Source organism: Amphiura filiformis, unplaced genomic scaffold (assembly GCF_039555335.1).
Source record: "Amphiura filiformis unplaced genomic scaffold, Afil_fr2py scaffold_116, whole genome shotgun sequence".
Lineage (NCBI taxonomy): Eukaryota > Metazoa > Echinodermata > Ophiuroidea > Amphilepidida > Amphiuridae > Amphiura > Amphiura filiformis.
Window position 1 is genome coordinate 53470 of NW_027305580.1, and position 27132 is coordinate 80601.

A 27132-nucleotide genomic window follows, 5' to 3' on the forward strand; every position below is an offset into this window, starting at 1 on the left:
TCCAAAACAATAAAATTTTGAAATTAAGTTCAGCTGGGCTTCGAGCTGTTCTGGGGTGACCACTATTTGATTGCCAGCATTTCTGTTAACAAATTCTACATACTTCTCATACTAGTTATATGTAATTGTATGCCTTAAGGGGGTACTACACCCATGCATTTTTTTTTGCATTTTTTTGCATTTTGTGAAGAAATGAGAAAAAGAAATTGGACAAAGTGGTATGCAAAATGAAGGGGCAAATCTTCTCGTTCAATTGGTGGCATCAGTATCAATGAAGCGTACATGCTTCTAATGATATAAGCCAAAAGGTGGTACATCACTGATGTTTTAAATTCACTTCATTTTGGAAAGCTTACTATCAACGGATTTCGTTAAAATTTTGGATATGTGTTGCTAACACATTAGGGAAATAATGTTGATATGTAAAATGGGAATAAGCGGTCCCTGATCTCTTTTATGACTTCATGAACTTGGTGCTCCACAACTATCAAAAAACGAACCGGTTAAAATGCTTCTATTTTCAATGTTGAGCTATATTTTGTATTTTGAACTTGCGACACTGTTTCACTGAAACTTAATTAAGCCATAGGTAACAGGTTACCACAACCACACTACAGCAATGTTGAAAAAGATTGTATTTTTGTCACCCATACCACCATATTAGGTAGTTTTCCGTAAGCTTCATTTTTGTGATTTTGGTAACTATTTTATATTTATTTGCCCAATTCATCTCAACTAGGCAATCTAAATTGAACTCACCATTTACATCCCAAGGTATTTTAGTATATCCACCTCACATATTTCCATTATGTATCCAGTAACAGACAAAATATCAAAATTGATGCCTCATTATGACATGTATGATATCACAGACTACCACATGTTGATGCCTGAATTTGACCTGAACCAATTGACCTATAACCTGACCTTTGATGAACTTATAGCCTTTTTTAATCTCTTTTCCTAACACCACATTATAGAAGATAAATACATGGTGTTACTATTAAATTGTCTATGTGGAAGAGATTAGGCCTATTTAATTTATTCAGTGTTATAATCAGTGAGTACATTTCTATAGATGGTATAACAAAGGATTTAATGTATTCTATTCATGCCCCCTACTTGAACATGTTGAAAAGAATAAATTATGGACAATTTATGGTTTGTTATGAAACACGCATCTGAGTTACCAGGATACATGTAAACAAAAAATATATAGGGCTAAAATGACTTACTATACAATGGTTTAAAAGCACCTTTTTTATTATTATTTTATTTTTTTCTTTATTTCACATGATCCGTGCATATATTGCCTAGCTATAAATGAAAAAATATTTTTTAGACCAATCAAACCAATACATGGGTGTAGTACGCCCTTAAGGGATCTAGAATGAGCGTTTATGGCGTTTCGACAGTATTTTTTGTGGGACATGAGAGCATATCAGACATATCGAATTGCATTCTGAATACGAAGAATGTCTTTCTGATATCACATAATTTTCATTTTTGAAAATCACGATATAATACAAATTTTATGACAAATTATAAAAATTTGATATTTTTCAAATTTTTGATATATAACAGTCCTCGAGTAAATTTTATAAATCTAATGATATATTCTTAAAGTGTATGTAGCTGGGAGGAAAAGCCGACGATCAATTGAAAATTTTGACCTTTCATATTGAAGATATGGATTTTTTCCCAAAAGACCTAATTGTTTTTGGTGTTTTGGGAAAAAAATCCATATCTTCAATACGAAAGGTCCAAATTTTCAATTGATCATCGGCATTTCATCCCACCTACATACACGTTAAGTATAAATCATCAGATTTATAAAGTTTACTTTAGTACTGTTAAATATAAAAATATCAATTTTAATGATTTGCCATAAAATGTGTATTACATTGCAATTTCAAAAATCAAAATTATTTGATATCAGAAGGACATTCTTCGTATTCAGAATGCAATTTGATATGTCTGATGTGCTCTAATTAGAGAATAAAGGTATTGTTTTTGAAGACAGATATCCTTATGGCCTATCCTGGAGAAACTGGGCGGTACCAGATTGTCATTGACCACTTCCCATTGGTCACCGCAAACAATAGACCCCAAACACGTGCACACCACCACATGCTTGACAAACACACTGACAAACACAACGAGGCGAAGCCGAGTTGTTTTACGCCAAAAATAATGATGTCGCACGTGTTATATGAGACGATAGATGCACGACAGCGGCTAAAACGATACCTTTATTCTCATTCTTAAACACTTCAAATTCAAATAAAAATATTAAGTTGTATTATACAAGTTTTAATCAAATTAAATCCTACATTTTGCAAGGAATTACCTACGGCTTAAAATCGATCAGTCCCGTTGTTGCTGTGCGCCTCCGATTGGTCAAAATAGCGAGTACGCATATCGCGTCGACGCACACGCGCTGACCCGTGTGATATCATGTCATATCACACGGGTAAAGCTGGGTAAGAACCAATAAGATTGCAGGAAAGTTCTCAAGTGTTTAAGAATGTCCCACAATAAATACTGTCGAAATGTTCATACCCCTTCCCTTAATGGAAGAGTGAGTTTGGAAAATGAGCTATAAACAATCATATGGTTTCTGCTTGACTCCATGTGCTACCGAATGTCACAACCATAAAAATACACTCTTCCAACGTGAATTGGGCTTGAAGTTGTTGAGTTGCAGCCACGATTTCTAGTAAATGAGGTTGTTATGTCAGCGCTTAGTTGTGACTTTCAAAAACTCAGGGAGATATTCTATTATGTAATCATTTCTACCATTTCGAATACCCCATTGTTTAAAACTACCTATCATAAGAGCATCATCCTCCAACTGGTCCATGGTTCAACTCTATTCTGTCACTTTTGTAACACTTAGACAAAAGTGGCCCAAGCGGTATATGGCCATATCTTCACTTGTATATCGTCGATTTTATTGGAACAAAGTTTAGCTGGTGGCTAAAGAAATTATCTTGATAGACATATAAATATCAAACCAAAACATAAGCGGCATACTTGTGTCATTCTATTTTCAAAATTGTACAAATTTTATTGTTACACCCTGTAGTTCAGACAATTTTTAGGTAGGCCTGCAGGGGCAGATCACAGAGGAATTAAGTTTGGCAAATTGTGACTATTGATTGCGTATGCATTTGCCATGCCTCATGGTGTGGTGTCTGGGGCTTCAAGTTAAGAACCCCAGAAAATGTTTGAACTGTAAGTGCTCTGATACCATGTTTTTGGTCAAAATTGAGGGTAAATATCTGAGATTTGTCCATTTTGCTTACGAAAATTCCTGTTGATATTATGTATGGGCGGATGCGAAACAACAGGACTGTGGGGGCGGATGCAAAACAACAGGACTGTGGCGGCAAAAGCATTAAAATTTAGAGGGGGGGTGGGTGAGCATTTTTAGTTTTGATGTTACTGGGACATTTTGTGCAGACCATTTTAGACCCAAGTGACGATGAATTTTGCTAATTGATTTTGCAATTTTACTCTATTTTTGGCCTAAAACATACAATTTTTAGGGGGTGGACATCCACCATGGAAAAATTTATAGGGAACATATCCCCCGTTTCTACCACCTATATAGCAAAATAAGGGGCACAATTAACACGACACCTCCGGGGCCTGCTTAAATGGGACCCCGTAAAATTTTGAGGTATACTTAAATGTACATCGTTAAAAAAAATCTTGCCCGCAATTGGCTAAATAATACATCAAATTAAAATGTGCGAAGCGTCACAAAATGTTTTGAAAAATGTGGGTATTTGTAAAGATTTCTTGTCAGATTAAGAAATCTTTATTCAGATTTGCTATGTACAATTGGTCAGCAGGCACTTTTCAGGGGTCTCTAGAGGGTGAAGGGGTTTATGTGTGACTAATTCCTGTTCAATACCAGACCGTTTTGAGTTATTACTCATTGGAGTCATAATGCTACACCCAAATTGCAATGTGCACATACTTTGTTGATTTGAAGCATGAGAGTATACACAATTTCATACTTAACATTCATGCACTAAAAATTGACTCGCACATGTGCATGGCTTGTCATACATTTTACCCCCAGACTTTTTCCCTCAAATTTTTTTGATCCCCCGAATTAAGGGTTGAATAAGTTTTTGATTCCCCCTCCCCTTTTTAGGACCCAAATTTTTTAACCCCTATATTTTCCAAGTACCTCATCAAACTGCAGCAAATCATCTGGAACAGATTGACGGTGCTTACAGAAGTCTACTCACACCTTACAGATCAAAATTATCTCCATGGTTGTACCTGAAACCAGCTTCACAGGACACAGGACATACTAAATAGGACCACACACCTTAAAAAACCAAAAACTCAAGTTGTCTTTTAACGGAGTTTCTCTAAGTTTGATTTAAATGCTTGCATATTGCTCTTTTACAGCAATTGTTTTAACATGAATCGACGTCCAGAAGGATTTCTTTAATTAAAAAACTAACACATAGTTGCTGTTCTTGAACAAGTTTTGAAAACATGGATCCATTTCTAAAGATTTTCTGTGAAAATCCTTCTCCCATGTCTCTATTATAGAAGAGACTTGTTGTGAAAAACAGACCCACGTGGGTGGCATATCCCTGTATACTTCAACAGAGAGAAACATCTTTTGAACAAAAGCAAAACTTTCACTCACTATTGGCGGTTTCACTCATCTATAGGAATCAAAATGATGATTGGTGATTCTAACAAGCTGAACATATTCCAAATGTTTGAGGATTTTTCTTACCTGTAATTTTTTTCACAGTTTTCCTACTCTTCTGATCTCATCGGGTCATTATCAAGAATCATGTCATTCAATCTGTTTTTTCTTCAGAGTAGCACATTATCAAATGTTTGAGCATGCTCTAATGTTATAATGGTATAGTTTCCTGAAAATAAAACACATAGAATTTTATCACTAAAATGCTCTCTCATTTGAGCTTCACTCTTCATCTATTTCTATACCTTCATTACTTGTTTGAGACTTTGGGGTCATTGAACTTTGAGCACAAAAAATTCAAACAAAAATGATGAACACATAAGGAGAATTTGGTTAAATCTGCAGTTTTGGTTGTTTGTTGTTTTGGAAAATAATAATAAAATAACTATAAAATCATTATGGCCATGTGCTCACCACCGAAAAAGATGGTGATGTTTGGTGTTGCTTGATGAGGGGCAGGAAAAGAAAAAATGGACATGATACAGGTAGGACATGGGATTAGTAAATTACACCGTAAATTCAGATATTTTTTGTTTCAGACGGTCGGATTTTACCTTTTTTGGGGCCCTGGGACAGGCCAAAATTTTGAGGCCCAAGCTCACCATGAGGCAGGGGCGTAGTAAGCTTTCTTGGTCGGAGGGGCGGGGGATTTTATTTAAAAGAGAGAATTTACAAGTAAAGTCTTTGAGCTTCCAAAAAAGGCTTTATTTTGTATTTTACACTATTTTGGCCCATGATCTGTGTGAAAAGGGCCTAATTGGGACAATGTGTGTGCGTAGTGCAAAAATGTTTTGTATTTTACACTTTTGGCCCTTGATCGAGATGAATTTTGGAGGACACGGTGGCTCAGTGGTTACGGCCTTGGACTCATAATCTGAGAGCTTGCTCGACGTGTGTGGGTTCATGTCCCTGTTCCACCACCGTGTTGCGCCTTTGGGCATGGCGCTTTGCCTCGCTTGCCTCATCCCACCCAGGTGCAATGGGAAGCTGTTAGTGGTAGTCACAGTCGTTGTACTGATGAACCCTGTGCCATTTGTAGGCAGCAAACGTTGTTCCGACATATTCTAACGACAGCGGAATAAATGTAAAGCACTTTGAGGCTGTTTACGGCATAAAGCGCTATATAAATACTGTGTAAGCAGTCTATTCATGACTTCATACAACCTCCATTTCCATCATTTCTATTCACCATATTCATTTAAGTGATCGAGGTTTGGATGGTAGAGATTTGCACCTCATGAATGCACTCTCTATCTATTGCGTTAACTTTGTCCCACTTTTTCCGACAAGATTGGCTTGTGTCTGTGGTGTTAATTCCTGTCCAAATTTTTATAAAAGATGTGTTACTTGAAGCAACATCTAAAGACTACTAGATTTGGTGAACATAAACATAAGATATTTGGGTGAAGACATACATATGCTGGCCCTAATGAAAAATCTTGAAATCATGGTTGAGTCATAATTTTCTAGCCCTGCATAAGTTCCAATAATTGAAACTCCCGGCTCCGACCAGGAGTTCCAAGAAGTACTGTGCATGCGATGCCGTGGTTTACTGTGCATTCACACTGTACTATAGCCGTCGGAACGAAGAAATCTTTGCTCTACAAATGATTGCAAATTACATATTTTGTAATAATTTTTCACCACAAAATAAGATAATGAAAATACAGGTAAGCTATGTATTCATATCCCAGTGGGGCACTCAAAGTTTGTTTTGGTACCTTGTGCTACTGCCCGACCGACCCTAAAATCAGGCCCGACCCTAGAGTTTTTTTTTTTTTTTTTTAATTTTAATTAATTAATTAATTAATCAACTAATTAAAAAAAATTTTAAAAGAAGAAAATAAAGTTCCAAGGCCTTTATCAAACACAATTTACAGCTTTAAAAGTAAAAAAAAAAAAAAAAAAAAAAAAAAAAAAAAAAAAAGACCTACCTACCCTAATCTTTTCTTTTATGTTACGCCAATCAAACAATTTTCTTTTTAAGGCCTTATGAATAGCAAACTGCATCACATGCACACTAGAGTTGAATCCTGATCATAATTACCCTGGGTCCCTGTACTTTACTCACCTACTGAATAATTATAGCAGCAGCACTACAAAGCAAACCCAAAAGAGTTAGACATCGACCCTGTCTGGGATACCCTCCTGACCCCCGGAACCAACTGAGTGCCACAACATCTTCCAGTTTGACGTCATCTTCATCTGTGACGTCATCGGAGGTGTCTCAACAACATCACTAGCAACAACAAATTTTCAGAGCAATATCATCCGCTGAAGACACTGGTTGTCCGGTTGACCCGGTGAAAGCGCTCCGTTGAGTGAAATTTGAGTACCGGTAGCGAGAAGTATAAATTTGCTTTCCATCTAAAATGGTTTTCCTGTTCAACATTGCTGTAAGAGTAAAGAAAAACATTTACCCACTTAGTTTTATGTGTAATGAATGGTATGCAGAAGTAAGCAGAATTCGGCAGTCTTTCCCCACCATTGGTGGATCATAAATCACCTCTAATTTCTATTACAGTCCCTGGCCCAAGGAAATGCACATATTTTAGGTACAAAGTAATTTGCTACCAGTTTTATATTCCCAATTCCAAATGGTCATCCAAAAAGTTTGAAGCCCGACTTTCACTCAAATGTTCACATTTCAAATGCATTTAGTTGTTGCCAGCAATGGCGACCAAAACTTGAAAAGGAACCCAATATTCACCTTCAATGGTTTTCAAGAGGTTTTCAGTGGAAGAAATTTGATGACAAAGAAAAGCATCTTCTGAAGTTTAGGCCTGGCAATTACCAGGCATGAGAACGGGGCATGAGAGCAATGGTGGATGAATTAATATGAGTCTGAGGAGCGGCAATGCGAGGCAATGAGAGCGGTGATCAATGATTTTTGGGGTCTAGGGAATGAGTGTCGGCGCTGAAAAAGGGGGTTGTCGCCGCGGCACATACCCGTATCATGGCGTATAGCTGGGACATGTGAGTGCCCCCCCCCCTAGACTCACTTGCCAGTCTAGTGTACGCCGTTTGTACACAGAGAGTGGCTTATGCCATTTTGTGTGTCAATAGACTTAACGTTTTGCGCAGCTCAAACAATTCAGCAATTTTTTTTGCAATTCAATTGGTACTCACATATCTGATCTCCAAATCCTAGTTATCTTATTCCATGTATCCAAGTAAATTAAACTTGAAATTTCTGATACTAAATGATAATTTCCAAGCCATCGACCCCATACGTCCGACAAGCGTGTTCGGTGATGAAACAATGCAAGTCACGAGATGACCCACCTCATTTACAGCCGGTTTCTGTCCTCAAGTCATGTTCGCGATACAGCCATGTTGCACTCTGGGGTCGAGACTAATCAGTTACTTCTGGGTCACGTCGATAACAACGGGTAAATAAAATGGCTGGGAAAACTCACACTTGGAGCAATATTTAAGCTCTAAAAACTTAATTTACCAGTTTCAATCAGGCTTCCGCCCTGGCTACTCTACAGAAACTTGTCTGATCTTTTTAACAGATTACATTAGGTCTCAACTTGACAAGGGTAAATATGTTGGCATGCTTCTTTTGGACGTGCAAAAAGCTTTTGACAGCGTCAATCACAACATTCTTTGTTACAAGCTTAAGGCCATGGGCATCAAATCCGATTGGTTTAAATCATATCTTTCTAACAGGCAGCAACTTGTCAGTGTTGACGGCATTCAATCTAATCTTATGCAGCTCCACAGGGGAGCCTGCTTGGTCCACTGCTTTATCTTTGCTATAGCAACGACATGGCTATGTCGGTGAAAAACAAACTGCTCCTGTATGCCGACGATAGTGTTATTATTTCTTCAGACACAAACCCGGATGTGATTGCCCGTGATCTAAGCTTAGATTTGAAATCCTGTAACAACTGGCTCATCAACAACAAATTATCCTTGCATGTTGGTAAAACCGAACTGATTTTATTTGGCTCACGTAGAAAGCTTAAAAAAGCATCCAACTTTCACATTTCATACAATGATCATACTATTCAACCAGCTCCCTGCATAAAATATCTTGGGGTGTCACTTGACCAACATCTCTCTGGAGAAGTTATGGTCGATTCTCTTATTAAGAAAGCTACTGGCCGGCTCAAATTTTTATACAGACATTCTCAATTTTTCAACCAAAAGCTTCGCAAAAATCTCTGCTCTGCATTACTGCAGTGTCATCTTGATTATTGTTGCACCTCATGGTATACTGGTTTGTCCAAAATTTATCAGCACAAACTTCAAGTTATTCAAAACAAGATGATTCGTTTTATTTTGAACCTAGCTCCCAGAGATCATGTTGGTCAGGTTGAATTTGACTTAGTTAAACTTCTAGATATCCAAAACAGGGCTAGGCAGCTGAGACTCAACCACATGTACAATATTTTCCATTCACAGGGCCCTTCTTATCTTACCCATTTTTTTACCAAAATTTCTGATATTCATTCTCATGCCACTAGGTCAAGCTCTTGGAATTTCCATGTCCCAAGAGTTGGTTCAAATACGAAAAAATCTTTTTCTACCATGCAACTCTTGATTGGAATAACCTACCTTCGCATATCAAATCCATTCTGGACAAATGTACTTATAAACATGCTATGGAAAAATACCTGGCTAGAGTTGCTATGACCCATGAGTCTGTTGAATTTGTGTAGCTTACTCCTTTAGGTCGCCGCCTTTGTTTTATCTTATGTTTCGCATGCTCCCAGGTATCTTTTTGTTCTTTTTGTGGGACCCCATTGGAATTAAGTCTACACAGGAAGCTAGACTTTATGGGTCATCCTGGCAATTCAGCATTTTGGTGTCTTTTTGGTGTGCAGCTTTTCAGTGTGTTAATTTTTTGTACAGGGTGAGTCAAAAAAAGAACAATAGAGAACAAAATCCATTTTTATTAAAGAACCGAGTTGAACCTTTCAGGTTTGAAAACATTTTATATATATGATATATTCATCAGCAACCTTGTGTAAAGAAATAGAGGAATTAGCATTTACCGTTTTGTTTTTATGACACATTTTATAGCGATACCCAATTTTAATGTTTGTCCAAGAGACATCTAAAATTTGAATGTCAGCGCACTCTTGGTAAGGTAGATTTGGAACAGCTGCCATTTTCTTAACCTCATTGGCATTGAAATTAAATGGAGCACCCAAAGTGTTATTGCCCTTGGTCTTTTTTAAGGAAAAGAAACATTATTTGTTGTTATTTTCATTTTACCTTTACTTTAAATATGTTTATTCTCAATCAAAAACATACAAATTAGCAGGCGGGTTTTTTCAAATTTCAAAATAAAATGCGTGCAAATTGAAGTGGAGTAAATTACAAAATATCCAGTAAGTTGGACATATTGGGATTAAAAACTGGAGTTGGAGTCGAGTGAGGTATGAAGGACTTAAAGTAATGTTAGAAAGTTTGTTTGAACAGAAAAAAAAGAAATTAAAATAACGCAAAAATCAACCTTTTTTAAGGTGGTATTGGATGCATTTTCTAGAAATTAGAAAATGCTCTGAGCATGTTTTAAACAGATTAATTGAGTAGGGTAAAGTACACTGATTAATATGCCTTTTGTTTGGAGCAAATCGGACACACAGTTTCCAAAATACATCAATTTATATTTTCTTTGTATCCTATTGTTTTTGTCAATAATCAATATAGTTAATGAGCTAAAAGGACTGGAAAGGCTCATTAATATGTAATTTTGCCAATATTTGGCTAAAACCAATGCATAAATGTTCAGGGTACTTTTATTTTGCATACTTTTGCCCTGAAACTTGGTCAAAGTGTTTCTAATATGTTCTAATGTATTATATAGTGAAGCCGCCCCCTAATTTGCATATTTGCATAATTAATGAGCTAATTTGCATAAATGCTAATTAATTATGCAAATATGCAAATTAGGGGGCGGCTTCACTATATAATACATTAGAACATATTAGAAACACTTTGACCAAGTTTCAGGGCAAAATTATGCAAAATAAAAGTACCCTGAACATTTATGCATGGATTTTTAGCAAAATATTGGCAAAAATTATATGTAAATGAGCTTCTCCAGTCATTTTAGCTCATTAACTTGATCGATTATTGATAAAAACAATAAGATACAAAGAAAATATAAACTGATATATTTTGATAACCGTATGTCCGATTGACTCCAAACAAAAGGCATATTGATCAGTGTACTTTGCTCTACTCAATTAATCTGTTTAAAACATGTTTAGAGCACTTTTATAATGCCTCCATAACCACCTTAAGTTGATGTCAGTTTCAGAGCTAATGCCTTTACCGTGCATTGTGTGCTCTCATTCAAAATACATGGTATCTCGTGGACAAATAACGAAATTGCTTATTGGGTATCGCTGCAAAAGGATTTATAAAAATTAAACGGTAGTCGCGATTCACTTCATATTTTCACAGAAGGTGACCTTTGAGTGTGGCATTTATAAATGTTCAATTATGGGAAAGTTTGACTTGGTTCTTGCATAAATATCGATTCTTTGCTCTATTGCACTTTTTTTGACTCACCCTGTATGTTTCATTGTACAATTTTATGTCGCTTTTTGCCAAATAAATATGAATGAATGAATGAATGAGAAAATTGTGTCCTTAAAAAGTGTTTCATCGTGACGATCAGAAACCTCAACAAACTTTTTTTGACCGCGCTGGATATGTAAAAGATACATGTATACAGGTACATTGAAGGATATAAATTGGATGGTAAATAAAGCCTAATATTGCAAGAAATCTACTCGCTAGAATCGTAAAAAAAAAAAAAAAAATTACCGTCCATGCAAATGTAATATTGAAAACGTAAAATCCCTACTAGCCCCCCCCCATGGACAGGTCAAACAGGTTGTCAATTATTGTCAATATTAATATTTTGCGACAGTAACTAGTGAAAACTGGAGACACCCGATGGCACTTCCACAAACCGTTCAAACCCAAGGGAACGTCCTTTATTATTATAATACTAGTTCTTTGTTATTATTTACGTAATCCTCTTACGCCGTCTTGGCAATGGATGCCTGGATGTTTATGATGGGTTGTGATCGATTGGCTGTCACTCAATTAATATTACTTATAATATATTTAGTTATAATTGTTTACAGTTATTTTATAATTTTCATTATTGTTATTTTTATTATTAAATTATTATTATAAATATTAATCATTATTTTATTATTATTATTATTTATTATTATTACTAGACCTAATATTATTAATACTATTTATTATTTAATATCACTATCTTATTTTTGAATTTATAAAAATACAATTAAAAAGTAAGCATATTCATTTCAGATTTTTTCTTTATCTTTTTCTTTTTATAGGCCTTTTCGTTTATTTGTACAGCTAAGTATAATATATTATTTGTTTATGTTCTTATTTTTGTTAATTTCTTCAGGTAACTTTCATTTATTTATAATTCATGAATTAATTTAAATTTATTTAGATGGCACTGTAGGCTAGCATAGTAGCATGATTTAAATTTTATAAGTTTGTCATGATTTATTAAAATGACGACTTTGTTTATTATTTTACATGATAAATCTCTAGTACTAATAATTCCTGTATTTTTTTTATTTTTTTTTAAATCATAATATCATGATTCATTTTCATTTATAATAAATGTATTTTTATTTATTTTTAAATCTGCTAAAATAATGTCAGCTGACTGTGGCCGGGTGATGGTACTCAACTCAAGTACTTGTGGCTTTTGATACCACGGAATAATCGAAGTCAAGTGGTGACTTCCATATAAGGCTCATATATAATGGACGTTCCCTTGGGTTTGAACGGCTTGTGCACTTCCTACAACTTGAGAACAAGTCCATGCAATCATGGTTGCAAAATTCGGCAGGGTAGTGAACTTAAAATTTAAGCTTTTTTAAAATATCGTTCACTCACATGTAAACCTTATCAGCAATTCATACATGTATTCCATACTTACCAACTAATTTAGAGATTTCTTCCTTTGAATCATCTCTCGTTTGCTCTATCTATGGTGCGCTTTCTTAAATTCTTCAACAATAATATACTGACACAGAGCAGAACCTCGTCAAAATTTCCAAGTCTGAAAATTTCATGACCATTTTCATTATCATACGAGCTGCACATACACGTTATTTATTACAGATAGCCCGTAGCTAAATTAACGATTTTGATTGGCTCACAGGCTGAAAACTTTTTTTTTTCAAGAACGAAAGCACAGAAGACATAATGGATCCAGAACCATAGGCGTACATGTAGATCCGGGGAGGGGGGGGGATAAATCCCCCACTATTTTGCCAGGGGATGGTCCATACATTTTAGATACAATCATCCCCCACAATGCTGATGCCTGAATATGGGTTTCTGACCAAATTAACCTCATATTTGCCCAATGCCCATTTTAGCCCCCAAAGTGCAAATTTTCGGGCTCTTCGCGCGCATTTATTCCACTTTTGCACCATATTTTAATCAGTTTAGCTTCAAAATAGCACAATTTTTCGAAAGGTGTTGGATTCACTATACTTCAAGATTTTTTTTCAACTCCATCCCCCCAAAGTTAAAAAGAAATCTACGCCACTGTCCAGAACCCCCCCACCCAATAATTTTGGTGGCTATGGAAAAGTACCATTGGGCCCCAATAATTTGGGCCAGGGCCATTCCCCCGCCGACACTCACACCTCCGGCTCCAGACACAAACCCACCATCTTGACATTGCAGTGATCTGAATGCACAGGAAAGGGTTTTTTTTTTTTTTTTATAAAAGTAGCTTTTGGGGCTGTGCAAATAATTATGAGCGCCACCCCCCCGGGGGTAAAAAAAAAAAGGGCCCGCCAAAACTCACTTGCCCCCCGGCCTGCCAAAAATTGCTTCCCCCGGCCCCCCTTCTCGGCCCGCCAAAAATCTTTGCACCCCCCTTACACATGCCAATTTTTGGGGATCTCAATTTGCAAACCCTTTATGGTCTAGATATATGTTGCGAGCGCAGCGAGCAGGAAAATTTGAAAATAATCCCATTCAATTACACGGTTGACGATGAAAATTTCACTGAATTTAGAGAATTGTTGAATTTAGAGATGTGTTGAATTGTTCTTTTGAGGAGGGAATTGTGCCACACCAGTGGAAATCTGCCATTGTTGTCCCCATTCCAAAGCAACACCCGCCCAGCATTGATAAAATGAGGCCTATATCACTTACTGATATTTTTGCCAAGGTTGCCGAAGGGTTTGTGGCAAAATGGATTGTGTATGATATTGAACCATACATAGATATTAATCAATTTGGGAATGTCAGTGGTATATCAACATCCCATTACCTGATCAATCTTGTGCACACACTTTTCCAAGGTTCAGACAAACGCAACAATGTAGGAACGGTAGTCCTCACGGACTTCTCCAAGGCATTTGACCTGGTAAACCACAATATAGCTGTTGAAAAGTTGATTGATTTGGGGGTCCGGGGGGCTATCGTTCCTTGGGTTTGCAGTTTCCTCAATAATCGCACTCAGTGTGTGAGATATAACCAAACCTTATCTGAGTATGCCCCTTGTGTGCTGGTGTCCCGCAAGGTACCAAACTTGGTCCCATCATTTTCCAGGCTGTCATCAACGACGCTGCTGAAGGTTGCAGTTCTCACTACTGGAAGATGTCGACGATCTCACATTCGTTGAGAACCGTGCGTGTAGTGAGAAAGGCAACCTTCAGTCTGATCTTGATGACTTCCTGGACTGGTCTGTAAGTAACCACCTGAAACTCAACCCTGACAAATGTCAAGCCATTCAAATCTGTTTCATGAGAAACCCACCTTCTCATCCCATTCTGAAGATAGGCCATTCATTGCTTTCTTTTGTTTCATCTGCCAAAGTCCTGGGCATCTTCATACAGCAAGATCTTAAATGGGATGCCCAGGTGGATCACATGTGCAAGTGTGCTAACAAACGCCTCTTCATGCTCCGTTCTCTGAAACGTTTTGGTTTCAACGTTTCGGAGCTGACCACAGTTTACGTTGGTTACATACGTCCCCTGTTGGAATACTCTGATGCCATTTGGCATTCATCGCTCACTGTTAAACAATCAAATACACTTGAGCGAGTCCAAAAAAGGGCATGTAGAATCATTTTGGGTGTTAATTATATTTCGTATGATAATGCAGTTAGTGTTTGTAAGCTAGACTCTCTCTCTGCCAGGAGGAACAACACTCGCTTAAGTTCGCGCAATCGCTTGCTAAATCAGAGCGTACCAACATGTTGCTCCCTCCTAGTAGAAGTGAAGTCCATGGAAGACAGCTGAGAAATGCAGCCCATATCTCCAAATTGCGTGCACGCACAAGCAGATTTGCTGAAAGCCCCATTCCCTACTACATTAATCTGTTGAATAAGCAGTAGTAGCTTGTGTGCTGGTGGCTTCCCATTGTGCCCTTTTGCATCTCTCTGCTGTTTTTCCATGCCAAGTTGCTTTTTTTGGCTTTATAATTATGTGTATTTGATTTCTTTCATAATATTTGTTTATTGTCTCTTGTATAATGCAATTCGGCCGTTTGGCCGCGATGTTGTGCAGGTTAATAAAATCATATCAAAATCATATCATATCATATCATAAAATCATATCATATCAATGCAATGCGACCACCACCTGTTTGGGGCTGTGCAATAATTATGCGCCCTCGGGGGGATTTGCATAGTAAGCATTTCCGTACTGTTTTCCTAAGCCTTTTAGAGCGTTTCATTTAAAAGGCACCCCATGAATGTGTGCCAAAAATCGCTTCCCCCTCTCGGCTGGCCAAAAATTGCTTCCCCCACTCCCTTTCGGCTCCCCCCAAATCCCCCCCCACTTGACCCTCGAGAGGCCTCCCCCAGGGCTCATAATTATTGCACAGCCCCTAATATTATGAATAAAAAGTATACAAAATAGGCTGGTTGGGGCATTCAACATGTTCAAGATCAAAGGTTCATTATTTTATAAATGGAGCTTAAGTTTTCCTTTGATTTCCGCAATCTTGAAAGCCCGGGGGCACTCCCACTTTGGAGGTGACGTGTATGTAGGGCCTTTAGCTGTCACCAAAGACCCTATATTTTGTAACGAGTGCATCTGTCACCCAAAGACCCCTTATTTCTCCATTCGATCTGTCAGCAAAAACCCTTATTTTTCCATTTGAACAGCAATGAGTCATCTATCACTGTCTGATTTTCTTTTGAAATAACAAAGCCATTTGAAGCCAATTAATACAGAAATTCAATTTTCGAGGCTTATTTTGTCTCTCACCCACTCCACATTTTAAACATATTCTCACCCAATACCCCCCCAATTGAGAGCCAAACGGTCCGTCTGTCACCCAATGACCCCATATATTTTGTACATTGTTCTCTCTCCGAATGCCAAAAATCATGCTCTCACCGAATGTTCCTTAGTCCTTACTGTAAATAAGTGCATGCAGCCCTACACCTAAGTATCCATTTCATATTGAAGTGTCCCCTCCCCGGGCTTGAAAGGCATTGAAACTGAGATTTGTCTGCTGAAATTTGCATCTATAAATGTAAAATGTAAAGTACAGGAAAAGCTCTAGTAGGCCTACATTTCATTTATTATGAAATATTTTTGCAATATTTGCCTTGTATTGCTGTTTTTAAAATCTTTACACCGGTTGGGGTCAGAATGAAAACAAAACAAAACAAGAAATACAGTTCAAAAGTTCAAGTTCAATAATGTATCAAATTGCAGGTCATTATTGTGATGTTCTGATAATTATAATGCATTATATTAATGTTATGACGACTCCATTAAAGGCCTAGGCCTATTCTGTGATTCTGGAGGATCGTAAAAATCATCAAAATTCAGATTTTGGTATCTTTGGCACCGATGTGCTAATTGCTAACATAGCATGCTAGTGGTTAAAAGCCAAAAGCTTGTTTGTTTGTTTACCCAGGTTGGTCCGTGAGGAACACATGCTAATCCATGGAAAACCGTGGACCGTTCCAAGCTCATACAAATGCACAAGCCTGGATAGCCAGTGTAGGCTAATATATGCAAGAAATGGAAGAAAATAGCTAGGAAAAAGAGAAAAGAGAGAAGGCCACTCCCAAACACAATTGTACAATTTTACTCTTAGCCCTTACTTCGTGAGAAAGGAAACTGGAATTCCAATCTCAGGCCCCGATGCAAAGATAAGACATTTTACATTAATCTGTAATTTTTCTATATTAAATACATGTATTTGAATGGAGCTTCAAATTTGACAATACTGCTGTTTTCCACGTTTTATGCCAATTTTTCTTTTCAAATATACCTGATAACAATGGTAATGACTTCACTTTTGGACAATTTATACACTTTTAGGTGTTTTCTTTTTTACTCTTTCACTGGGATAACTGAATAGGCCTTTAATAGATCAACACACAACATGTGTATGAGATTATTGAGTGCCAAGAAAATTATAAACTTGATCAAACAAAATCTCAAGCAAGATACATGTACAATCATGTATAGTCCTAGTGACGTAGAATGACGTAAAATAATAGGCCAGTAAAAATATGCATAGGACCAAGTAACGTCGGCAACAAAGAGTGAATATTTGACGCAAATATAATGCAACAAACACAATGCATTGACGTGATTGTATACAAATTGTAATATCATTTACCATGGTAACGTCGACCATGCACGGAGTTAAATATAAACCAAGTATACAGGGTGCCCCCACCCCAAAAAAACCCAAAACAACAGAACCCTCATTGCGCCCTCTTTTTCTCCTATTTCTGAAGAGTTGATCAAATATATTTTGGTATGTAAAGAAACCTGGAATCATTAGCTTTAATAAACCGAAACAAATATTCCAATCGGCTCAAACCTATGAAGATATGCTCTTTTAAAGAAATGTACCCATTTTTCACACTGTCCACGGAGGAGTTTTTGGCTACTTCAAAGATTGAAAAGGAGTACATGTACCATGCATGAATATCAACCATTCCTGAACGATACTTTATAAAAAATAACTTTATTTAGGGAATGAGCCTTACCGATGGGCTTATCATATGGGCAATAGATTTTGTTAAGTGTCATTAAATTGTGGTTGTGGGATGGGACTTCTTTTGCCATTCTTGCAATTACTTATTTTTTTTTTTTACTGCCTTTTGTTTTATTATACTTCTTACTTTCTTACTTTGTTGTTTCTTGCTTTCTTTTAATTTACAACATAATCCATTATTCTTTCTTGGGATAAAACAGGGCTGTTTAGTTTGTTGGTTTGGTAAGGTCTGTGTTGCTCTGCCCTTTACCTGGTATAGCCTCCTTTGGCGAACACAGGTTTTAGCCCTGGTCCTCATTCTATCAATTACAGTGCGTACCAACCTTGTGCGCCGGATACTTAGCGAATGCAGAAGTAATATGTTTGCGACGATCTTGGAAGCTATCTGTTGGTAGTCATCACTTTGGATTGTGCCCCAAAGGAAGAAATCAAGTAGTGTGAGGTCTGGCGATCTTGTAGGCCACACCAAAGCATGACCCATCCCAACCACCATGACCACTCCTATTGCTATTCGTGGACAGAATGAAAAAAACTGGTCCACGATTGGCTTCAATTTTACAAATTTTGGCTCTGTTAAAAGGGCATTTCACGATCCAAAGCCTCATCCCCCTACTTTTTTCAAAAAAAAGTTGAGATTTTTATACCACTGGAAACCTCTGGCTACAGAATGTTTATGTACCAACAATTTCTTGCAGATTAATTCGTTTAGCAAAAATATCGTCAAAATTGAATTTCGTTCTGGTATACCAGAACGAAATTACACACAGTGGTCTATGGAGCAGTGTAATACACATAATCATGCGCAAAATCGAAATCAACTGTAATTTTGGGAATAATCTTTTTTTTCTTTCGTGAATATCTACTGAAAAATGTCACAGAAAGAAGATGTTATATAGGATCACGAAATACTGCTTTAAATTAACATTTTATACAATAAAAGTGTCAAAATGGTTCACCAAATGGCCTAAATTAGGGGCCACATCCCCTCCCACACACTCCTGCGTCGCCCAAGCGCGATGCGATGGTCATTTTTTTAACATTTTCAGATTTTTTCTCAAATTAGAGAGGGAGGGGAGACGTGACATTTTACGGGGTGATCAGAAAATTTTGCATTTTTTGCCCCAAATAGTAGGATTTTTGTGAAGATATTTAGTTCTGATGCGGGGGGTAACCAAGAAGAAAAGGCTGAGGAAATATGCTGCCTTGACAGTCGCTGGCCATTTTTAGAGCCTTTAAAGAGGATGGTCCGATTTTATTACTTTTTTTTCACTTTGGTTGACGAGTAAACTGGACTCCCACTTCCAACCTATGAAGTTTCATGCTTTTATTTCAATCCAGTTTGATTTGATTTGATTTGTTCGGGATTTAACAACCCTGGATAACCCAAGAAAGCTTATTTCCATTGGGGTTCATTTGAACACCGGGACGGATTGGGAACAGTCAGGGGTTAATACCCTACTCTTTTCGAAACTGGCTGCGAATTACATGTACAGGTGTGTAATGGCTCTCTGCACACGGGACCGACGGCTTTACGTCCCCTCCGAAGGACGGGTACTTTCATGATTCATTTACCCAATTCTAAGTGAACCATGGGGAGAACGGAAGTCTGAATTTAATCTACAGAAGTTGCCAATTAATTTCAGACTTTTTTTTTCCAAGTCAATATCCCAGCAAATCGCCACCGCCGGGAATTGAACCCGGGACCTCATGCACTAAAGGCAAGTACCCTGACCATTGCGCCACGCACTCTCTGAATTGATATGAGAGCAAAATATTTGAGCTTCTTCTGATACCCAAAGCTGCAAAGCTCACTTTCGATAGCGAAAAGGATAATGAATGAGGTTGTAGTCGGACCATCCAGTTCATCCTCCTTTAAGTAACAATAAAATTATAATACAGGATATATCACTACTTGTTTGAAATGAAAAGAATACTTTTAACAGCTCTTAATAAAATGTATTAACAGCTTATGATGCGAATCTCTCTTTATTAAATGATTTTCATAGTATCCAAGTTGGCTAGTTTTGAGTTATTTGCCAAACTACCATTAATTTCCCAAAACCAGAAATAGAGGGGAATCTGTAAGCCAGGACTAACCAATCAGATCTCTCTCTCCTTTTCGCGCATGCGTAATTCAGTTGTGGGTTTCCTAACTTTAATTATTGAATAAATCAAGTGTCACAAGTTGGCAGTATTCATGTGTTACATGTAATGTCTACCTTATATTTTCAAGGTTACTACGTTGACGTAGAACAATTGCATGAACTTTTATGAAGTTCATGTTTTGTATTTTTCATGGTTCATTACTCTGGAGCTCTCTGGCAGGATCATAAACTTGACACGTGTATTAAATCATAATATACAAGGTGATCTAAAATGAAATGTACCCAACTTCAAAAACTAAACTAAAATACTTACTTATAGCTGATGAAGTAGTGTGTTATCAGCAGTAGATAGCTGATGAAGTAGTAGTCCGGTATGCTATCAACAGTAGATAGTGGATGAAGTAGCTTACTATACTATCAGCAGTAGAAAGCTGATGAAGCAGGGGCGGCGCCACAGGGGGGGGCAAGGGGGGCAATTGCCCCCCCTATGATTTTCAAAAAAAAAGGTAAAAGGAAGGAAAAAGAGAAAGAGAAGAAGGAGAGAGAAAAGGGAGGGGAGAAAAAGAGAGGAGGGAGAAGAAGAAAAGGAGCCATTCCCCTCCCTGGCAGCTCCTGGCCATGGTTAGGAGGAAACTCCCCTTCGGACATCTTGACCCTTGTGGAATGCTGACCTACATCACGTACCAACACAGTTTTAAAGTTGTTGGTTCTTATATTTTTGGCCCATTTTTGGCAAATTTCCCCCCATAAGTCACATGGCCTCTCTTGCCTTCTCCGAACTACTTTGGAAAAATCCTGTGCAAACGTTGCTATCCTGGCGCGGCAACTCATGCAAGTCTGTGGCATGCAACAATTAATATGATTTTGAAAAAGTCACGGACCTGTTTTGGACCTTTTCCTAAAATTTTGACCAAGAAAGCATAACAAACCTAATTTTTTTGCTCGCTACGCTCGCGAATGGGCAAATTTTGTCCTTTTCTGACTGGAAAAGCATTAAAAAAAGTGGGGTTTTTTCGCTCGCTACGCTCACAAAGTGGACCTTTTTGACTTTTAGTGATCATAGGGGCGACTACCTCCCACCTACGCTCCTGATTACGGCTTTCAAGTTGAAATATTTTCAACCTCAAGACACCCCTATTCATATTATTTTATCGTGCCAATTTATAAAAAAAACCCGGCATATCATATAGCCTACAATGCAACTGACTTAACATACACCGCGTTGCAACCAAATCCCCCAATATTTTGATAGGGTAGATGGTCCATAAAATCATCCCCCAATGTTGACGCCTGTATGTGGGTTTCTGACTAAAGTAACCTCATATTTGGCCATTTTAGCCTAAAAAGTGCCAATTTTTTCGCGCTTCGCGCGACTTTATTATTTTGTACCATGAAATTATTTTGTTGCCAAAAGGTGCTGGATTTACTAATTGAGTAGGTCCATGCCTAAAACCAGCGGGCTGAAAGTCGGGCCCGTGAATGAAATCCATAAAAATATCCGGTTGGAAAATAAATAAATAACCCTAAAAAGGGTGAAAATGGTGCATCAAATGGCTTCATTTGTGCTTTCATTTTGAAAAGTTTCTAAATTCTGAGGGGGCACATCCCCCTCAGACACCTGCGTCGCGCAAGCAAGTGACGGGCAACGCTGTCGCGCCGCATAACAAATTCAAAAATATTTTGCCCCCCTATCAAAATACCCTGGCGCCGCCCCTGTGATGAAGTAGTGTGTTATCAGCAGTAGATAGTGGATGAAGTAGCTTACTATCAGCAGTACACTCTCAGAAAAAAAAAGGTTCAACTTAGAACCTTTTTTTGTCCTGTATGCAGAACCCTAAGCAGTAATAAGGTTCTAAAAAGAACCTTAAAAAGTTCTATAAAGAACCTTAAAGATTTAAATAGGCCCGGGGACAATATAATTCATTCATTTAGGGACTCATCACAAAGTTAAGAAAAGTAAAACATAGTGTTAACCCTTTTTGGTACTAAAAAATCATTTCCTTGGATAAAGAACATTTTTTTCTGTTCTACTTAGAACCTTTGAGGGTTCTTTCTTTAAGATTCCTTAAAGGTTCTTCAAGCTTAAGGTTCTACAAAGAACCTTTTCCTTGGCTACAGAACTTTTTTGGTTCTACAATGCAAAGAACCCCATTGGGTTTCAATTGGGTTCTTTGTAGCAACGTTTGCACAGTTTGTGGGACATGAGAGCACATCAGACACATTGCATTCTGAATACGAGGAATGTCCTTCTGATATCAAATTATATAATTTTGAATTTTTGATTGTTTTGAAATTCGCGATATAATATAAATTTGTTGGCAAATTATTAAAATTGGATAATTTTGACATTTAACAGTCCTCGAACTCGACGTCAACTTAATAAATCTAATGATAGGCTTATATCCAAATTTTGCTGTTATTCAAAACGTTTGATAACATTAAATGTCGGGTTATATAACTGTCAAACGACAAACGTTTATAAAACGTTTTAGATGAAACACACACAACAGTATTTTGTAAAAATAATGTTGTCAAAATGTACGTTATTGTAAAATTTCAAAATATTTTGTCAACTCTTACATAGCATTATGTTAGAATACCTGGTATTTTGTTTCGGGGGGGCATTTAGTGGGGAAAAGTGAATTTTTTCTGGGGGATCAACAAATCAGTTTTATATAAAAATTGCCGCAAAAAGTGGAAATTTTCGTAATTTTGAGTTTTTACGGGGGGATAAAGGGGACAAGAGTCCTGACTTGGGGAGGTGGGCATTTTCCCTCATGCCCTCGTGGCGCTGCCACTGTTTCGGAGAGCCTCATTTCCTGAACTTGGTTTCACCACTCACACACATGGACACCCCAACCCTCCTCCCCAACACACATTTCACAAACATACAAAAAACACCAATCACTGATTATATGAAAAAAACACCACAAAAGCATTTTACAATTAATATAATTATTGCAAAATGTTGTATGTTTTAATGTGTGAACTCGGAGGTGCTCCTACAGAAAGGAGGAATTGCCCAAGAAGACGTTTTGGTGGTGCGCCTCTTTAAAGGCGGGATATCCTAACTGAACTGAACTGAACTATGGCGGCGCCCAGTTGGGAAATTCCTTCACGTTCCGAGACCGAGTGTTGTGTCTGCGAAACCGTCGGCCCCCAAACGATTTGGTGGACCACAAGACAAACGACTAAAGACATGTTAGAAGTAGGTGTTGTCTAAAATTGATACTGAACATGCTGAATGAGCTTATTGCATTTGGAAGTGAAATCTTGCGTTTGCTGAAGTAGTTCCAGTAACTGTAACTCGTCATACCTACATGTAGGTCTGTAGATGTCATAATGTTTATGATAAAGACTGAAGTCTTGCTGGCAGGACTATTGCTGAAGATGCACACCCAGAACTGAACAGGTCCAGGATCATGTCAGAAATTAATATTTTGTTCTGGGTCTGATTCTTCTTCTTCTTCCTATATACGTGCATACCTTAAATTGAGTATTGTCGCACGGGCTTAACGTGCACGATCCTGGAACCTAGGATTGATTGCAGATATCAGAACCGGACTAGCATGACTAGGCCTACTTAGATCTTGGATTGGTATACCTCCTAAATACTCCTGGGCCGTTTAAACTGGAGGTGTGATGAGAGCGGGCTAGTTGTTGAGGCGTGGTCGAACACAGTCATTTGTCAGGGAATTCTTGAAGGTAGCTATGGAAGGTTGGTTGATTGTTGTAGGTGGAAGAGAGTTCCATTCCTTGACGGTTCTTTGAAAAAATGAGTTTGAATATATGCGTCGGTCCTGGTTGAGAAAGGGCGCAGGATTGGTTGTTTTAGTAAATTTCCTATACTTAAAGGAGGATTTCGTGATCCTAGCATCCTCTTTTTATGACATTTTTCAGTAGATATCCATGAAAAAAGCTTATTTCCAAAATTTCAGTTGATTCCGATTTTTGCGTTTGCGAGTTATGCATGATTATGTGTATTACACTGCTCCATAGACAATGTGTTGTAATTTCGTTCTGGTGCACCAGAACGAAATTCAAATTTAGCGATATTTTTGCTAAACTAATTAATCTGCAAGAAATATTTGGTACATAAACATTATGTAGCCAGAGGTATCCAGTGGTGTAAAAATCTCAACTTTTTTGGGAAAAGTGGGGGATGAGGCTGTGGATCACGAAATGCCCTTTAAGGTATAGGGAAATTTTACATTTAGCCACATATATAAATTGTACAAATAGCACAAATAGCTAGAAGTAAATGCAAAAGACAAGGGTTCAAAGGGCTTTAACGTACTGGGCATATAAGCAATTTTGAACTTAGATTATTTTTCTCATATATCCTACTCCTAGTTGCTTCCAATGATCGCTATTTGTGCAATTGGTGGAAAGGGCTTTAACGTGCCGACTATATAAGCAATTATGACATTGATCGCCAAGTCCCTTCTAGCCGTCAGCAATTTGTGCAATTTATGCAATTTTGAACTTAGATTATTTTTCTCATATCCTAGTTGCTTCCAATGATCGCAATTTGTGCAATTGGTGGAAAGGGCTTTAACGTGCCGACTATATAAGCAATTATGAAAGGGGTGTGAAGAGTCAACCAACCATCTCTCAACCGCGACGGGGGCCGATACAAGTTACCCAGAGTGTACGACCGGGTTTTGGGGTCAAGTGTCCAAAAGGTCACTGATCCCAAACTTGGGTTGCCAGTCTCCAGATGAAGGTCAAAGTTGTGACCGAAAATTTGAGGTACGTCTTAATTTTGTGTTGAGATCATAAGTTTAAATTTACAATTAAGCAATTATGACATTGATCGCCAAGTCCCTTCTAGCCGTCAGCAATTTGTGCAATTTATGCAATTTTGAACTTAGATTATTTTTCTCATATCCTAGTTGCTTCCAATGATCGCTATTTGTGCAATTGGTGGAAAGGGCTTTAACGTGCCGACTATATGAGAAATTATGACATTGATCGCCAAGTCCCTACTACACCTGTGAGCAATTTGTGCAATTTATGCAATTACCCCCCCCCCCTCCCCTTGAAAAAAAGTCCACTGTTTTAAAAGCGAGACGACGATGACGATGACGATGACGATGATGATGATGACGACGACGATGATTACGCTATTAGCGGGAATAAGGGCTAAATCATCCGGGAAATTTTGTGTATTAGCACTCCCCCAACCAAGCCTAAGCATAATGACAAAATGAATGAAGGTGTCATTTTATTAGCGTTATTGAAATTAGGGGAGCCCCGAAAAATTTAGTGTTATTAGTTAGGGCGGTTTTCGGACTTGTTTTTTTCTTTCTAAACATCCTCGTACGTATCATTCTTCCTTAAATTTTCTCGGTTTGTAATAAGGCGGTTCTCGAAAGCAATGGGACAGCGCTACGGCGATGCCTCGGATTCAGTATGACTCGGATGATGAATTGGATATAATATCATCATGCCTAGGATGATGATGAATCCGATGAATGATGAATATGATGATGATGATGATGATGATGATATGAAAGCGGTTCTTGAAAGAAATGGCGCAGCGCGAGCCCGGAAAAGAAAGCGGTTCTTGAAAGAAATGGCGCAGCGCGAGCCCGGAAAAGTTGAGTGTAACCGTAGTTAGGGTGGTTGACGGATTTTTTTTTGCTTATAAACATCCTCGTACGTTTCTTCCTTAAATTTTCTTTCCACCAATTGCACAAATAGCGCTTACTGGAAGCAACTCAGATATTGTCCTCATTGCTTTATAAATTGCATAAATTGCAACACCTGTGGCTATTTTTACAATTTGTAAAAATTGCTTACGTACATAGCTATTTGTGCTATTTGTACAAATTGCACACTTTCTTGCAACTGTAGGCAATTTGTGCAATTGACTGACATAAATGGCACAAATTGCAACACCTGTGGCTATTTATGCAATTTGTAAAAATTGCTTACATGTACGTTGCTATTTGTACAAATTGCACACTTTCCTGCAACTGTAGACTATTCGTGCAATTTACTGACATAAATTCCACAAATTGCAACACCTGTGGCTATTTATGCAATTTGTCCGACATAGATTGCATCAATTGCAACTATCTGTGGCTATTTATGCAATTTGTGAAAATTGCTTAAGCAACTGGCTATTTGTGCAATTTGTGCTATTTATACAAATTGCACACTTTCTTGCAATTGAAGGCTATTTGTGCAATGACCAATCCTGCGCCTTTATGTCCTGGTCTGGTTTATTTGAAATTGGTTGCTGTGGCCTCTTCTGGAGCGGTTGATTTTGGGGGTGATGTAGTTAGTGTGGTCGATGTCCATCTGTCCGTTGAGGATTTTGTAGAAGCAGGTCAGTCTTCCTTTACGGCATCTGTCTTGAAGAAGCGGCCAATTTAAGGAATTCTTCAGAGCTGTGACACTGGTGTCCTTGCCATAGGTGTTTGTAACATATCTCGCCCCTGCGTTTTGAACCTTTTCAAGATTGTTGATGTTCTTAGATGTGTAAGGATCCCAGGCGGCGGTGGCGTAGTCAACGTGTGGACGGACAAGTGTATTAAACAGCCTTTCTTTGATGGAGGATGAGGTGTCATAGAAGTTCCTTCTCAGGAAGTTTAGAACACGGAAGGCCTTTGTTTTCTTCTTCTTCTTCCTTATAAGTGCCTCCCTCATATGTATGAGTATTATCGCACTGCGTACAGACAAGCTGTACTTATTTTTTACTCTGGAACCTAGAGTAGATGAGTGTATTTTGAAGTACAGTCAACATGACCGGGATGATCCCCTGCTCTTTTCGAATAGCCTGTGACGTTCTTTAACGTGCACACTACATTAATGTGAGAAAATATGCATATACACGCGACCCTCCGAAGCACTAAGCAAGTAGAGTGAAGTGTCTTGCTCAAGGACACAAAGAGCCGGACCTGGGATTCGAACCCTTGACCCTTGGGTTCACAGTCCTATGCCTTAACTGCTAGGGTCTGTTTTGGCATGGTCTGTCTGCTTATTCCATCGTAGGTCGCTTTGGATGGAGATTCCAAGGTATTGACTGCTGTTAGTTTCCTCCAGGTCGACACCCATCATATTGTAAGAGGTCGGGGGTGGGTTTCTTCTCCTTGTGATACGCATGGTCTTACACTTGCTGGGATTGAATCTCATGCCCCACTTGGTGGACCAAGTTACCATTCTGTTCAGGTCAGTCTGGAAATCACGCTCGTCTTCGGGAGATCTGATGGTCTTGTAGATAAGGCAGTCATCCGCGAAGAGTCTTGTTGTACTTGT